The 18,046-nt window shown below is 46.8% G+C and overlaps 1 long non-coding RNA gene across 8 annotated transcripts; it reads left to right on the top strand.

Annotated features, from left to right (window-relative positions):
• Positions 1-241: 241 nt before the first annotated feature.
• Positions 242-3,702, top strand: LOC123092718 (uncharacterized). 8 transcript variants are annotated; one of them, XR_006444815.1, is made up of 6 exons: positions 242-839; positions 1,054-1,276; positions 1,391-1,745; positions 1,833-2,201; positions 2,791-2,951; positions 3,128-3,702. It is a non-coding gene; the product is annotated as an uncharacterized lncRNA (long non-coding RNA). The 8 variants fall into 8 exon arrangements; XR_006444818.1 differs by having other exon boundaries at positions 245-1,276; positions 1,391-1,492; positions 1,624-1,741; XR_006444817.1 differs by having other exon boundaries at positions 245-1,276; positions 1,391-1,492; positions 1,624-1,745.
• The last annotated feature ends 14,344 nt before the right edge of the window (positions 3,703-18,046 follow it).

Genomic DNA, 18,046 nt, shown 5'->3' with positions numbered 1-18,046 from the left:
CCTCAGATCAAATTATTTAAGCACATCCTATTGTCCATATTACATCAATAGTCCGCAATCTAAATCGACGTCCCGGATCAAATATTCTGCCAAACAGACGCGTTGGTCTGCCGATCGTCCGCCCTCCGCATCCCTCTAATCGCGCGACCCTCCCTGATTTGCGGAACGTAATTAGTCCGCGATCTCCCTCACACGATCCCCTTAACAACGCAACGGGATTTTTCCTTTTATCTCTCCACCTTTTTCTCCCAAAAAAACTGCCCCCTCCCTCACTCGCACACCTCTTCCCACGACCCCGTCGCCCGTCGGTTCGCCACCGCCGCCCCACGCGATGCCGGCCATCTCTCCCCTATTTCTATCTTCTCCCATCCCACACGACAAGAGCGCGGCGGAGGGCGACCGCCATCTCTCTCTCCCTCGCCCCCCTCCGCCTCACCCGTCTCCGTCTCCTCTCCCGCACCCCCGGCATGACCTCATGCTTCCAGGCGCTCGCCTGGAAGGAGGCAGCCGCCTCAACAGTCTCCGGTGCCGGTGTGGGCACAGGGAGCGGGCTGCTCTCGATGCTTGACCCGGCGCTCACCGATGAGGAGCAGTACTGCCGTGAGCGCACCCAGGTGCAGCGCAAGGGCATTGAGGCAGAGAGGTTCACCGTAGAGGGGATCTCAGTGAGCAGGCACGAGACATGCGTCACTGCGCTGACCCCATACTGCAGCAGTGATTGGTTTAACAACGATTTGTTCACTGCCTGACATTTTTGTTTGAGCAGCTTCAGTATTATCTTTATCTAATTGCTTGTCAAGTTGCTAATTGGAGTCTTCAGATTCTTAGCTACATTGTAGGTCAGTAAATCTAATGTGTGACATCTTTGAGTTTTCATCTGGAAGTTAAATAAATCTAGATCGCTTGAGAATGATCCTGATACTGAGATACATGCAAGCATATCTGATTTGTTCACTGTGTTGTTACTTACACCGGGCTTTTACCTTGCTTGAGTAAGTATTTTCTTGTGCATTTCAGGACGTACTGTTAATTATGCTTTTTTTCCTTCCTCAGGATCGACAAATTGTCAAGCACACATGGTACGATCATCAAGTAGTCATGCGGTGTATTGCAACAGCCGTGAGGTAAATGAGAGGGGAGATCCAGGCGCCGGAGAGGAGGAAGAAGGTGGTCAAGGCCACACATCAGCTGAAGTCCCACCCCCCCCTCCCCCGCCAGACAGGCCCATGTTTGGTTGCTGTTGATCCTGCATTACGGTGCACACAATCTGTTTGAGGTAATGCCCACTAGGTTGCTTTTTGATTAATTAGTTCAGTTACACGGACCTGTTAAGATACTTTAGTTTGATCGAGTCCAGATAATTTAGTTTGACCTCATTTGTTGGCTTGAGGTTAAAATGATGGTTGTTCTTGGGGAGCTTGGAGGAAGTGATGAGTATTTGCTCCTCGAATCCTTGAAACAAGGAAAGGTTCAGAAACCTGTTGTTGCTTGGGTTAGTAGGACGTGTGCACGTCTGTTGAAATCCGAGTCCAGTTTGGCCATGCTGTAAGTTGTAAACAAATTTTCCTGGAGTTCCGGTGAGCTGAATAAATATGCGTAGATGTGTTTTTTTTGGTATAACAGTGTGCGATGGTGGTGAGGTGGAATCTGCACAAGCTAAGAATCAGGCACTAAGAGATGCTGGGGCTGTTGTTCCTACTTCATTGGAAACTCTTGAAAGGATTAAGGAGACATTTCAGAAGTTGGTACATCACGGCTGATGTCTTTTGCAAGTTTTTTTTGGGAATGTGTTAGTGGGAATCAAAGCTTGGGGTTACATATATTTTTTGCAGGTTGAGGAAGGAACAATTCCTCCTGTCCCTGAGGTTACACCTCCCCCCATTCCTGAGGATCTTAAAATTGCCATTAAAAGTGGGAAGGTCCGAGCTGCAACGCGTTGATTAAAACATCGGGGGCCTCTTTTCATTATAATTAGATGGTGTGAATAATTGTTCAACTCAGGAGAGGGACACACTCTGGGAAAAGGTTGCTTGGGCAGGCTTGCATCTCCGTATATTTTTCCATATAAATTGTAACAGTGGGCAACTCGATGCTTGTTCCTTTGCCATTGATCGTGTCGGGAAGTTGAGCTCAGAAACTGCCGTGACAACACTGGATGCTTGAACCCACCGGTAGCATCATGGAGCTACCAATGTTAGGAAGTAAGAGTTTACTATTTACCATTAGATTTTAGTCTGATTTTATTATCTGTCATCTAGATCCCTTCAATGCTAACAATGTATGAGATAGCGATGGAAATTCCAAGTACATAAACTTTCTGTAGGTGGGAATCACATGCTACGTTTTCTTGTTTAGCGACAAATCTAAATGGCTTTGTTTACTGATTATTAGTGTTTGGAAGCTCAACATGCTTCACGAAATTTTAAGACAGAAAAGGCCCCCTTGGCTACCACATTGAGATATCTTGATAAAATTTTAGATGTTCACCTGCTGTTATGAATTACTCGGTTGTGCTCGGTTCGGTTTATAGTGGATTTTTTGTTAAATAACTCTTTTTACATAAATATCTTTGGTGTTAGTGTGCTTACTTTGTTGCTTGTGGGTTTGTGAGAGAAAAGAAGATGTAGACATTGATAAATGATAATGGTAGCGGAGTGTCTTCTTTTGAACCATAAAAATATACATGGCATGTTCTACAAACTATGTCTTTCTTTTTTCTGTACAAGGTCTTAAGTACCACATATATTTTTACATTAGCCTAAATTTATCAGTGTTGCATACTAATTCCAGGGATACCACAAGAGATGATTCTGAGAAGGGGTAAGGGGAAGGTCCTGAAAAAGAACAAGCTGAAGAAGATAGATCTTATCACCAAATATACGTGGAGGAAGATGAAGAAGCAAGACCCTAAGGTGGACGACTCTTAGAACATAACTGACAAATAAGCAGAGGTAAATAATGTTAATAAAGAACATATAAGATTAGTTCCCTTTTCATTATACTCCACATTATATGACTGGTGAAAGGGGGGTCATGGGAAGATATACTTGATTTTTAAACTTGCAATATGTTATGTACTTCATTGTTTCTAACTAATACTTTTGTTTTCTGCACTCCAAAATTGTAGGTGCTATGGAATCCATGGGTGGTCAGAATTCTTATCAGTAATAGTTCATCCTTGATGTATGTAGCTCTCCCCTGGCCTACTACATTCAGGACACCTGCCCTGCAGTCGGTATCGAGAAATTATGTCCATTGCTTTTTCTACTACATTGAGGGCTACATGTGTTTCGAAGAGAGGTTTACTGTTGAGATTTCTTTTGCTTTGTAGCTTCATATGTTCATACTTCCACTAGATAGCCTGAACAAATAGCGCTGCAAGAGCCCCTGCAGTCAATATCGAGAAATTCTGCCCATTGCTTTTTCTACTACATTGAGGGCTATGATCATGTGTTCCGAAGAGAGGTTTACAGTTGAGATTTCTTTTGCTTTGTAGCTTCACATGTTCATACTTCCACCAGATAGTCTGAACAAATATCACTGCAAGAGCCCCGTGCTGTAAATTGAATTAACTTTTAGCTTTGCGGGTAGTCAACCAAATTTTGGTGCTTGGTTGATAGCCCCTACCCATTTATCAATGACAATTGCCATCACCTTTGTAAGCAATATTTCTGGTTCTGATAAAGAACCAAGTTATACTTATTTGTGTTCTGTATAAACATCAAATCTTTCAAATGATAGTTGTGATTAGAAGGATGACAACATTAGTGTTCATCACTATTCTTCTTGGTCTTGAATAGATCCATGTATATTTTTTTGTTGAAAAATATTTCTAATATTTTAGTGCGTGTGATGTATTTTAGAGTACTGCTTCAATATTGTGCGCTCGATTGTTTGTTAATACAGTTAAAAAATATTTAAAATTTTAGTTAATAAAATGTAGAACATCCAAAAATACAATGGTTATTAACACTTGTATTTTTTGAGACGTGCGTGCACGTGCACGTTTACTAGTTCAGTTACATCTTTTTCCCTCTTTTCTTCTTTCTTTCTTTCCTTTTCCCTTTTTTGGAACAATTTTTTATTTGCTTTTTTTCTTGTTTATATTTCTGCTCTTCTTTCGGTTTTTTTTCTATTTGTGTTTTCTTTTTGCTAAATTCACAGATTTTTTTTCGAATTCATGAACTTTTTCAAATTCAAGATCTTTTTCAAATCGTAAACTTTTTTAAAAAAATGAAGAGATTTTTTAAAATGGATGAAGTTTTTCAAAATTGATGAACATTTATAGAAATTTCATGATTTTTTCAAAATGGATGAACTCTTTTCAAATATGGATGAACTTTTTCAAAAAATCAATGAACTTTTTTCATAATCTATGATTTTTTAAAAAAATTGATGCTTTTTTTTCAAAATCGATGATATTTTTTAGAGATGGATGAATTATTTTCAAAATCGATAATTATCTTTAAAAAATTGTTAAACTTCTGGAATTCAATGAACATTGTCATAATTTGTGTTTATTATTAGTAAATTTTTATCCAATTGCGTGAACTTTTTACAACCCACGAACATTTAAATAAATCCATGAATTTTTTATTTCACGAACATATTGAAAATCATGAAAAACCAGAGGCTGATCTTTTTCCCGAACCAATAGCACAACACAGCCGAAAAAAGCGCAAGTTAATTGAGCGGATGATTTTTTTTTAGTGAGCGAGCGGTCGAAGGGAAGCGGGGCCGAGGGAGGAGAGATATGCTTAATATGGATCCGGCTTGCCTGCTCCCTTCCCATGCTCCCATCCGTGCTCCCACTTCATCATACGGCTGTCTTTTTTTCCTTTTCTTTTTCTAATCTAATCATCCCCCTGATTTTAAGGGGGTGGGGCCGGGCCTTATTTCGTTCCAATCAAAACAAGCCACGTACGTGGGAGCACGGATGGGCACACGCCGGGGGAGCAGGCAAGTCTCGTCCGCTTAATATGGCGCTGCTATGTGCCGTCTGCGTGAGCACCCGATCTCATTTTTTTTGAGACAACTTCACGAGGCTTTATTAAATCGTCACAATGTTTACAGGGACGAAAGATAGGTTCCCGGGATGGCCTAACCAGACACGGCGACCACCACCGAGAGATAATGCATGCCTCGCTAAGTTGTGAGCTTCATAATTGGAGCTCCTAGACTCATGTTTAAAACTACAGAACTCAAAAACCGAAGAGTGAGCTATTATTTCATGTACAATTGCACCATAGCTCGCAAGATTGTCCTTCTGTAAGTCTTCCACGACCACTTTGCAGTCCGATGCAACCTCAACCCGCCTCAAATATAGATCCTCCGCCAGTGCCAAGGCTTCTCTAATGGCTAGAGCTTCGAGAGTCGGTGGGTCTACAATGTTGCTGAAGCCACAGGTTGACGCGCTGATGAATATGCCTTCATGATTTCTACAGATCACTCCAATTGAGCCGAACCCTTGCCTCGATACAGCCGCATCAACGTTAATCTTGGCATTCCCTGCCGATGAGGCCAGCCACCTCATTGGGTTGACGCTTCTCTGCGTCGTCACAGCCGGGGTTTTGGCATTGATCATCCGCAACTCCCCCAAGTAGCTAGATATGAAGCTGGCGACCGAGTGAGGAGATTGGAAGATACTCTCATGAATGGCCTTCCTCCTAGCTCCCCATATTGCCCACAGGGACACCACCAAACGATCAAACTGCTCTTTGGTTAATATTTCATGTATAGCAAAGAGCCACTCCTTTGGATTCTCCTCTCCTCGTTCTACCATGTGTTGCACCAAATCCTCCGGAGCCAGCGCCCATATACTCGCAGACATAGGGCATGTCATCAGTGCATGCTTCCATGTGTCCACCGCTCCACAGAGTAAGCAAGAGTTTTCGGTTGACATATGACGGTGTTGCAAAACAGTCCCAGTTGGCATAGATTGACGGGCCAATCGCCATAGAAACATCCTGAGTTTCGATGGTACTTGGATATGCCAAATCATGGACCAGTTGTTGGTCTCAGTAAACTCATATGAGGTGCGTCCCTCCTCATACAACCATGCTTCCCTATCGTGCTTAGTCTTGAGAATCATGTGATAGGCAGACCAAACACTAAATCTCCCCCTAGGGTCATGATGCCACGCCCAAAAATCGTCAACACGACGCGTGCACAAAGGGATCTTGAGAATTGCCTCGGCGTCGAAAGTAGTAAAAATCGTTCGGACCAGGCCCTCATTCCAGCTAGCCGATGTAACATCAATTAGTTGTGATACTCTGTTCGGTGGATTTTGGACGAGAGCTATTATAGGGCGCTTGTAATTGTCTCGCGGTATCCAGTTGTGATGCCAAATATTAGTGGATGCACCATCTCCTATTCTGCGCACCAAACCTTGTGCCAAGATGTCACGTCCGTCCAATATCGCCCTCCATATCTGTGATGGGTGGGCTCCCAGCTCAGTTTGCAGTAAAGAGCAATCCGGAAAATATACTGCCTTGAGAATCCGGGCACTAAGAGATGTATTGTCTGTGAGCGTACGCCATGCCTGCCTTGCTAGCAATGCAAGATTGAAGATTTCCAAGTCACGAAACCCCAAACCTCCTAAATGCTTCGGCAGAGTCATGGTATCCCATGCTACCCAACTCGGCTTCCTCTTCCCCTGTTTTGAGCCCTACCAGAACTGACGAATGATCGATGTGATGCTATCACAAGGACCTCTTGGCAGACGGAAGCATGCCATCGAGTAGACTGGAATCGCTTGTGCAACCGATTTAATCAAAATTTCCTTGCCAGCCGCAGACAACAATTTCTCCATCCAACCTTTAATCTTCTCCCAAACACGGTCTTGGAGGTATTTGAGCGTACCATTCTCCGAGTGACCTACATCTGTTGGCATACCCAGGTAGCGCTCACTTAATGATTCATTCTGGACCTGCAAATTGTTCTTTATAGTCTCTCTCAACTGTGTCGGGCAACCCTTGCTAAAGAAAATCAAAGATTTATCATTGTTGATCCTCTGTCCCGAAGCATTACAGTAAATATCAAGTAGGTTTGACACCTGAACTGATCCTTCCCCACTGGCTTTGAATAGCAACAGGCTATCATCTGCAAACAGGAGATGGTTAACAGTAGGAGCCGTAGGAGCCACCTGAATACCTGTCGGAGACGACTGAGAACTTGATTTAAGGAGGCACGAGAGGCCCTCTGCTGCGATCAAGAACAAGTAGGGGGAGATCGGGTCTCCCTGCCGGATACCTCGTGTAGGCTTGAATGATTCTAGCCTTTCTCCATTGAAACACACCGAAAATGAGACTGAAGAAATCATGCGCATGACAATATCTATCCAGTGGCCGTCAAAACCCAATTTTGTCATGATCCCTCGCAAATAGTCCCACTCTAATCTGTCATACGCCTTCATCATATCCAGTTCCAGAGCACAGAAGTTGTTGGACTTTGATCTGGACCTCTTCATAAAGTGCAAACATTCATAGGCGCAAATGATGTTATCAGTGATGAGCCTTCCGGGGACAAAAGCTGATTGCTCCTCCGATATTATGTCAGGTAATATCACTTTTAATCTATTGGCTATCACCTTTGAGGCTATTTTATACAAAACATTGCACAGGCTTATAGGACGAAATTGAGCAAGCACCGTAGGGGTAGTTACCTTTGGGATTGACACAAGCATGGTGTCATTGATGGCTTCAGGGCTCTCCTCGCCTCTTACAATTCTCAGCACTATGCTTGTTACCTCATCACCACAAACGTCCCAATGCCTCTGATAGAAATGGGCAGGAAACCCATCAGGCCCCGGTGCTTTGGTTGGGAACATTTGGAAGAGAGCAATCTTGACTTCCTCCTTAGTATATGGAGCACATATTTCCATGTTCATAGCTGCTGTCACCTTGCGTGGCACATGATTTAAAACAGCGTCCATGTTTTGCACCCCCTCGGAGAGATATAAGGACTGATAAAATTCATAAGCCAAAGTCTTTAGCTCTCCAGGATCGGATATCTCCACTCCCAACGAATTCTGAAGGGCCTTGATCATATTTTTCTTCCTCCTGAGACTGGCTCGCATATGAAAAAATTTAGTATTTTTGTCTCCCGCAGAAAGCCACTCAACTCTCGCTCTCTGACGCCACATAATTTCTTCTCTACGATACATCTCTATCAACCTCTCGTTGATCTTAAGCTCTGCATGTGAAGGGCCTGTCCTCAAGGGATCGTTCTTTAGTTCGTCCAAGGATTTCTTCAAAGATTTTATCTCCTTTCTCACACTTCCAAACGTATCTCGGCTCCACCTTCCCAGGTCACTTGCAAGGTTCTGTAGCTTGTGACGCAGTTCATCTACTGTCGCGCATGGCGGGCTTGCACCCCATCCCTGATTTATTACATCTCGAAAACTGTCATGTCTCTCCCACATTTTTTCATATCTAAAAGGACGAATGACGCGATCATTGGTCCCAGCATCCAGATTTAGTAGCAAAGGAGAGTGATCCGAAGTGACTCCCGTCAAGTGTGTTACCGATGCCAAGGGAAACATTGTTAGCCAATCAGAATTCACAAGAGCTCGGTCAAGTCTACAGCGTGTGTAGGTTCCTCCCGTTACTTTCTTCTCGAAAGTCCAAAAATTACCTTTATAGCCTAAGTCGAGCAGCATGCAAACATCTAAAACATCACGAAAAGCCTGGATTTGAGCATTGGTCCGCTGTCCAATCCCATGATGTTCATCTGGACGTAAAACTTCGTTGAAATCACCCAAACAGAGCCAAGGAAGGGTGCTCAAAGTACTGACGTTTTTCAAAGTTGTCCAGGTTTGATGCCTCAAGTGTGTCTGCGCCTCGCCGTATACACATGTCATCCTCCACTTCTCTTTGCCTGGTTCCTCGACGGATACATCAAGATGATAATCAGAATAACCAAGGATTTCAACATTTATTAAATTGTTCCAAAACAAACCTATTCCTCCACTTCTTCCTCTACTGCTTATAGCATAAGCGCTATCAAAACCCAACGTACCAGCTAATGCTTCTACCCTGCCACTTTCCAACTGCGTTTCGACAATGCATAAGAGGGTAGGGGCAAAATGCCTCGCGAAATCGCGAAGCTCTCGAACTGTCACAGCTTTGCCCGCACCGCGACAGTTCCAGCAGAAAATATTCATTGGGATCGGCGGCGCCCCTCGAAGGAGCCCGCCAATGAAGAGACGATCCTGCCAAGACCGACACTGTTTTCCAAATCATCCTCCCCTGCATCTGTACTCATCTTGGTCCTCTTTTGATCCTGTTTACTGCTCGGACTAGCTGGAACCGTTGAGGGAGCTGGAAGCAAGAGCATCGCTCCCTGGCTTGTGTCGCTCGTTGCATTGTTCCCCGGTTGTATCACATGTTGCGTTTGGGCCGGCGCGCTCTTCCTGTTATTATTTGCATTGTCCATAAACGTATCTGACGCACTGCCAGAACCCTCTTTCCCGTCGCCGCCCTTGTCATGATCATGGCGTGGCTCGGTTGCACGACCAGCACGACCTCCTCTCCGGCCGCCGCTTCGGCCTCTACCACCTCCCGGCCCCTGTCCGGTCCTGAGAACCCAAGAAGCACGCAAATCTTTGAAAACCAAGGATGACGGAGGATGGATTCCAGTGCCATGTTCTTTATACTGGTGTCCAAGCATACCATAAACCGCACACCAATCTTGAAGTTTCTCATATTTTAGCCTATATATTTGGCGCTTCCCATCCCTTATCATCGACACAGCATTCTTTAGCGACTTGTTGACATTGATCCTGATCCATACACGATGGAAATTGCCCGTGAAATCTTGTGCTGTGGCTCGGCATATAGGACCTCTCCGACTTTTGCTGCTAAAGATGGCACAAGATGAGCGTATAAGGGTGGTACATCATGGATCTGCAACCAAATCTCAATTGTATCCAGCAAAACCCTTGATGGTTTAGCCAATCCATCATATGGTTTGATAATAACATCATCCCCTCGAAAGTGCCATGGACCATCACGTGTGACTCTCTCCCAATCACCCAAGCAAGAGAACTGCACCGTGTATAGATTATCTTCCAAAGGCTTGAACTGTACCTCCTGAGCAAGATCCCAAGTGGCCCTCATGTTTTTGAAAAACCAATATTGGCTATAGGTCTTTGGCGAGTGAACCCTAGCGAGAGCAATCCACCGCGCCGCCTCTACCGGTGCTTCTTTTTCATCAAACACCACGTCATCTAGATCCTCCTCCCGAAGACCTAGTTCCTTCATCAGTGCCGTCACATCATCCGGATCTGTAGGTCCTGACCGCGACCCCGATGCTCCGTCTGACGCCATTACTCCTCGAACCCTAACCCGATCAACAATGAAACCGGGCCTCTGCAGGAACCCTAGGCACCTCCCGTTCCCCCGCCCCACCAAGGACCGAAGAGACTAGCCGCTCTCGATCGTCAGAGGAGGGCCAGGGAGGAGCACGGGGGCAGGGAAGGCAAAATCTCAACGGCGGTGATCGGAATCGCCCTGAGAGGAAAAAAAACCCTAGCAGCGGCAGGGAACTCCGCGCTTCCGATAAGTTAGCACCCGATCTCATGGGAATATTGAGGAAACACGCGCGCCAAAAATATGAGCTCCGACCCATCTAGTCTTCGGCCCACAGCATGTGCGAAAGTGGTCCGGCCGAACTACCAGCTTGCAATTTTTTTTATTTTGATAGGTTTGGAAGAATAATGCAATCTTTATCTTTACCTACTAATAAACCAGCGATTGCTTCTGGTCGTACGTCGTGCAGTTTTGCATAAAAGTTCCTTTGCTTTCTAGAATTCAACCCGTAGTCCCGTTTTAAGTGAGAATCTAAGAAAACGCTTCATTGTTTCAAAAAGACCCCTGTAATCATTGGTATTCAACCCGCGACCCTTCATTTACAGAAAAGCTCTTACCGACAGCGCCCGTTCTGCCGTTCGTCGGCGGCCGCTGTGGCTCGCACGGGAGGATGAAGGAACGCTCGCCGGGGTGTGTGCGGCGAAGACGGCTTCTGCCAAGCGGCGAGGTGGAGCAGGGGCGGTGGTTGTCGGGCTACATAAGGAGGCAGAGGCGGCCAAGGCAAGGAGGCACCGGCGTCGGCTAGCCAAGAGGCGGCCGAAGCAGAGGAGGACGGGAAGGCAAGGAGGCACGGGCACCGGCTAGCCAAGGGGCGGACGGAGTAGAGGACGATGGGAGGCGGTCGACCATGGATGCGAAGGTGCTCGCAAGTAGGGAGGAGCAGAGGCGACGACGGAGTGGTGCTCGGGTGCTCGCGCTCGTGCAGTGTCAGAGGTCAAGATTTCCAACACGAGAGAGTGGTCGGTGTTGTGCTGGACCGCCATGGCCACTAGCGGTGGTGGAGGAGGGATGAACGCCATGGCCGCTGGTCCTGGTGGAGCAGGGGAGCCGGGAGATTCGACGGCGCGTGGGGGGTCCTGGCAGCGTGGAGGGACGCCCGCCATGGCTCCTGGTGTCCTCTGGAGCAGGGGCTCGGCGGCGCGGGGGAGCAGGCGTCCCGCTGGTGGGGAGCGGGGCCGGGCATCCGGGATAGGGCGGCGCATCTCGCGGCGAGGTGGAGCAGGTGCGGTGAGGGATGGGAATGGATAAGAGCTGCGCTTTGGCGACGGGGCTCGCGGAAGAGAAAACTGAGGAGCCAAATTTCTGGAGAGAAGGCGTGTTAGCTAGAAATCAGCCGACGTGTTGACCAGATTTTTTTCTCTTGTTTTGTAAAAGAAAAGGGTACAGTTTGGGTATTCACGGACCGTAAAAATCTAAGCCCATCATGGGGACGTGTAACGTGCACACATGTGTCTGTTTTTGTATTTCTCAAAAAAAAATGTGTTTGTGTTTGTTCTCCGAACTACGTTGTCCAGTTTGGCGCTACATATTTTTGTTTTAACGAACTATCCCTCACGAAATCATATTAATTGGGTACTAGGAGACGGGAAATGTATCAATCGATTTGGGATAATGACCATATCCCGAACTAAGTAAAAGAACACCCTCGGTCAGTTAATTGTTCTTCATATAGATCAATTGATTCGGGATCATATGTCCCATGTCTGGAATTGAGTCCAAAAATCACCGCACTCAAAATATACCGTTTTTGTTATCAGTGTCCCATGTCCCGCAACCCAGTTTCTCGACCGGGTAAATCACTATTCATGGCAACTGACATTTGCTCCATACCAAAGCACCTGTAATGATTAGAATCCATTCAACGAAAGAAGATTTCAAATCATGCGTCGTGAATGACGAATCTCGTCATTCAATATATACCGCAAGCCTATGTCACTTTCGATGAGAAATTTCCAATTACTCACACCAATATACTAATCTAGATAACGTCAACAATCTAGGCATTGTCCCTTAATCGATTGTTTCGTTGGCCACAAACAAAATATGTGCCATATGTGCACGTGAACCAGATGTTGCCAACTCTGGCATCACGTTCACGAGGTCATCGGAATGTCATTCCTAAGTAAAATTTTCATGTCACCTTATAAATTTAGAGCAGCGAGCCTCCAAAGCTTCGTCTTTCACCTTTTTTCTCACCCGTCGTCTCATACACTACCGTATTATAATATTATTTTTTTTGCTACATTTCCGTTGCAACGCACGGGCATTTGTGCTAGTTTAAATTGATGGCCAGTAAAAAATATGTTCACAAAAAAAGAAGAAAACAATTCCCAAGTTTTAAAAAAATGTTCACAAGCTTGTATTGTTTGGATTGCTGAAGGCTGAAAGTAGATTCTCTATGCGTGCAGCTTGTTGGTCGAATTTCAATTGATTCCAAGCAATTTTTACCTCCTCTGTCTTAAAATGTAAGACGTAGTCCGATTTATACTCCCTCTCTCTCTCGTCTGCGACCGCGCCGACCCCACGGGCGGCCGGCCGCGCCTCCCCTCCTTCCCTACGCGCGTCCCCCTCTCTCCTCCTCCTCCCTGCCGCCGTCGCCGGTGCCCGCCTTGGGCCTGGCCCAGGCGACATTGGTGGCGGCGCCCCCCGACCCTTCCCCGTCTAGGGTTTCTCCGGTGCGGGACGGAGCGGCTCCGGGCGGTGTCTTCAGGCGGCGGCGGTCCTGCGCGGCGGCGGGGTGTCCTGTCGTAGGCGGGGGCGAGCTCTGGGCGGCGGCAGCGCCGTTGGCGGCGGGGTAGCGCGGGCTGGCGGCGCCCGCCCGACCCAGAACTAGGCCCTTCGGGCTCCATCTGGGTCGAGGCGGGCCGGCGACAGGCGTGGCGTCGGTGTGGCCTTCAGGAGGCAGTGGAGAGCGGCGATGATCGGCGGGGTGCTGGCGGCATCGAGGCTAGCTTGCTGCAGCGTGGCCGGCGGGGCTTAGCAGGCCTGTTTCGGGCCTGGCCGGGCCAGGGGTGGCCTGGCATGCCCCTCTGCCGTGTCCGGACGGCTACCGCGACGGTGCAGGAGGCGCGGGCCTCTCGCACGACGGCGGTGGAGGTGGTTCCCTCCTGCTCGGCCTTGATGTTGGTGCTCCCGTCGCTCGGATCTTCTCTCCGGTCTTCTTGGCCTCGTGGTGGTGTTCGCAGCGAGACGGTGTTGGTGGCGGCGCAATTGTGATGGCGCATAGTTGGGCGGTGGTTTGACTGGTCGGCTCCGATTGGCTGGTGGGGTTTCGCGTGTGGGAGAAATCCTTGTCGGTTCGTCCGGCTCCGATGCGGTGACACTAGCGGGTGCTGTTAGAAATATGCCCTAGAGGCAATAATAAAATGATTATTATATTTCCTTGTTCCTGATAATTGTCTATTATTCATGCTACAATTGTGTTATCTGGAAATCGTAATACATGTGTGAATACATAGACCACAACATGTCCCTAGTGAGCCTCTAGTTGACTAGCTCGTTGATCAACAGATAGTCATGGTTTCCTGACTATGAACATTGGATGTCATTGATAACGGGATCGCATCATTAGGAGAATTATGTGATGGACAAGACCCGATCCTAAGCATAGCACAAGATCGTGTAGTTCATTTGCTAGAGCTTTTTCAATGTCAAGTATCATTTCCTTAGACCATGAGATCGTGTAATTCCCGGATACCGTAGGAGTGCTTTGGGTGTACCAAACGTCACAATGTAACTGGGTGACTATAACGGTATACTACAGGTATCCCCGAAAGTGTCTGTTGAGTTGACACGGATTGAGATTGGGATTTGTCACTCTGTATGACGGAGAGGTATCTATGGGCCCACTCGGCAATGCATCATCATAATGAGCTCAATGTGACCAAGTGGTTGGTCATGGGATCATGCATTACGGTACGAGTAAAGTGACTTGCCGGTAATGAGATTGAACGAGGTATTGGGATACCGACGATCGAATCTCGGGCACATAACGTACCGATTGACAAAGGGAATTGTATACGGGATTACTTGAATCCTCAACATCGTGGTTCATTCGATGAGATCATTGTGGAACATGTGGGAGCCAACATGGGTATCCAGATCCCGCTGTTGGTTATTGGCCGGAGAGCTGTCTCGATCATGTCTGCGTGATTCCCGAACCTGTAGGGTCTACACACTTAAGGTTCGGTGACGCTAGAGTTGTAGAGATATTAGTATGTGGTAACGCGAAAGTTGTTCGGAGTCCCGGATGATATCCCGGACGTCATAAGGAGTTCCGGAATGGTCCAGAGGTAAAGATTTGTATATAGGAAGTCCAGTTTCGGCCACCGGGAAAGTTTTGGGGGTCACCGGTATTATACCGGGACCACCAGAAGGGTCCCAGGGGTCCACCGGATGGGGCCACCTATCCAGGAGGGCCCCATGGGCTGAAGTGGGAAGGGAACCAGCCCCTGGTGGGCTGGTGAGCCCCCCTTGGGCCTCCCCCTACGCCTAGGGTTGGAAACCCTAGGGGTGGGGGGCGCCTCACCTGACTTGGGGGGCAAGTCCCCCCCCCTTTGCCCCCCCTTGAGATTGGATCTCTAGGGGGCCGGTGCCCCCCCAGGGCCCCTATATAAAGAGGGGGGGAGGTAGGGCTGCACACCCTAGTCCCTGGCACCTCCCTCTCCCCCCCGTAACACATCTCCCTCTCGCTGAGCTTGGCGAAGCCCTGCCGAGATCCCCGCTACTTCCACCACCACGCCGTCGTGCTGCTGGATCTCCATCAACCTCTCCTTCCCCCTTGCTGGATCAAGAAGAAGGAGACGTCTCTCCCAACCGTACGTGTGTTGAACGCGGAGGTGCCGTCCGTTCGGCACTAGGATCTTCGGTGATTTTGATCACGGCGAGTACGACTCCATCAACCCCGTTCTCTTGAACGCTTCCGCTCGCGATCTACAAGGGTATGTAGATGCACTCCTCTTTCTCGTTGCTAGATGACTCCATAGATTGATCTTGGTGAAGCGTAGAAATTTTTTATTTTCTGCTACGTTCCCCAACAGTGGCATCATGAGCTAGGTCTATGCGTAGTTTCTATGCACGAGTAGAACACAATTTTGTTGTGGGCGTAGATTTTGTCAATTTACTTGCCACTGCTAGTCTTATCTTGTTTCAGCGACATCGTGGGATGAAGCGGCCCGGACCGACCTTACATGTACGCTTACGTGAGACAGGTTCCACCGACTGACATGCACTAGTTGCATAAGGTGGCTAGCGGGTGTCTCTCTCCCACTTTAGTCGGATCGGATTCGATGAAAAGGGTCCTTATGAAGGGTAAATAGAAATTGGCATATCACATTGTGGTTTTGACGTAGGTAAGAAACGTTCTTGCTAGAACCCTATTGCAGCCACGTAAAAACCTGCAACAACAATTAGAGGACATCTAACTTGTTTTTGCAGCATATGCCTTGTGATGTGATATGGCCAAAAGAATGTGATGAATGATATATATATATGATGTATGAGATTGATCATGTTCTTGTAATAGGAATCACGACTTGCATGTCGATGAGTATGACAACCGGCAGGAGCTATAGGAGTTGTCTTAATTATTGTATGACCTGCGTGTCATTGAATAACGCCATGTAGTTACTTTACTTTATTGCTAAACCGTTAGCCATAGTAGTAGAAGTAATCGTTGGTGTGACAACTTCATGAAGACATGATGATGTAGATCATGATGATGGAGATCATGGTGTCATGCCGGTGACGATGATGATCATGGCACCCCGAAGATGAAGGTCAAAAGGAGCAAAATGATATTGGCCATGTCATGTCACTATTTGATTGCATGTGATGTTTATCATGTTTTTGCATCTTATTTGCTTAGAACGACGGTAGTAAATAAGATGATCCCTCATAATAATTTCAAGAAAGTGTCCCCCCTAACTGTGCGCCATTGCGAAAGTTCGTTGTTTCGAAGCACCACGTGATGATCGGGTGTGATAGATTCTAACATTCACATACAACGGGTGTAAGACAGATTTACACATGCAAAACACTTAGGTTGACTTGACGAGCCTAGCATGTACAGACATGGCCTCGGAACACAAGAGACCGAAAGGTCAAACATGAGTCGTATAGAAGATACGATCAACATGAAGATGTTCACCGATGATGACTAGTCCGTCTCACGTGATGATCGGACACGGCCTATTTGACTCGGATCATGGATCACTTAGATGACTAGAGGGATGTCTATCTGAGTGGGAGTTCATTAAATAATTTGATTAGATGAACTTAATTATCACGAACTTAGTCTAAAACCTTTGCAATATGTCTTGTAGATCAAATGGTCCACGCTAGTTGCCCTCAACTTCAATGCGTTCCTAGAGAAAACCAAGCTGAAAGACGATGGCAGCAACTATACGGACTAGGTCCGGAACTTGAGGATCATCCTCATAGCTGCCAAAAGAACATATGTCCTAGATGTACCGCTAGGTGAAGCACCCGTTTTCCCCGCAACTCAATACGTTATGAACGCCTGGCAGTCGCGTGTTGATGACTACTCCCTCGTTCAGTGCGGCATACTTTACAGCTTAGAACCGGGGCTCCAAAAGCCTTTTGAGCAACACGAAGCATATGAGATGTTCGAAGAGATGAAAATGGTTTTCCAAGCTCATGCCCGGGTCGAGAGATATGAAGTCTCTGACAAGTTCTACAATTGTAAGATGGAGGAAAATAGTTCTGTCAATGAGCACACACTCAAAATGTCTGGGTTGCACAACCGCTTGTCCCAGCTAGACATTAACCTCCCGGATGAGGCGGTCATTAATAGAATCCTTCAGTCGCTCCCACCTAGCTACAAGAGCTTTGTGATGAACTACAATATGCAGGGGATGGTGAAAACTATTCGTGAGGTATTTTCAATGCTGAAATCAATGGAGGTAGAAATCAAAAAGGAACATCAAGTGTTGATGGTCAATAAAACCACTAGTTTCAAGAAAGGCAAGGGTAAGAAGAACTTCAAGAAGGACGGCAAGGGAGTTGCCGCGCCCGGTAAGCTAGTTGCCTGGAAGAAGCCAAAGCATGGACCCAAACCTGAGACTGAGTGCTTTTATTGCAAGGGAAGCGGACACTGGAAGCGGAACTACCCCAAGTACTTAGCGGACAAGAAGGCCAGCAACACCAAAGGTATATGTGATATACATGTAATTGATGTGTACCTTACCAGTACTCGTAGTAGCTCCTGGTTATTTGATACCGATGCGGTTTCTCATATTTGTAACTCAAAACAGGAGTTGCTGAATAAATGGAGACTGGCGAAGGGCGAGGTCACGATGCGCGTCGGGAATGGTTTCAAGGTCGATGTGATCGCCGTCGGCACGCTACCTCTACATTTACCTACGGAATTAGTTTTAAACCTCAATAATTGTTATTTAGTGCCAGCTTTGAGCATGAACATTGTATCTGGATCTCATTTAATACGAGATGGCTACTCATTTACATCCGAGAATAATGGTTGTTCTATTTATATGAGAGATATGTTTTATGGTCATGCCCTGCTGGTCAGTGGTTTACTCTTAATGAATCTCAAACGTGATGTTACACATATTCATAGTGTGAATACCAAAAGATGTAAGATTGATAATGATAGTCCCACATATCTGTGGCACTGCCGCCTTGGTCACATTGGTGTC

This window comes from Triticum aestivum, chromosome 4B (assembly GCF_018294505.1).
Source record: "Triticum aestivum cultivar Chinese Spring chromosome 4B, IWGSC CS RefSeq v2.1, whole genome shotgun sequence".
NCBI classification, from domain to species: domain Eukaryota; kingdom Viridiplantae; phylum Streptophyta; class Magnoliopsida; order Poales; family Poaceae; genus Triticum; species Triticum aestivum.
The sequence above is the reverse complement of the archived record's forward strand: the minus strand, read 5'-3'. Positions and strand labels throughout refer to the sequence as shown.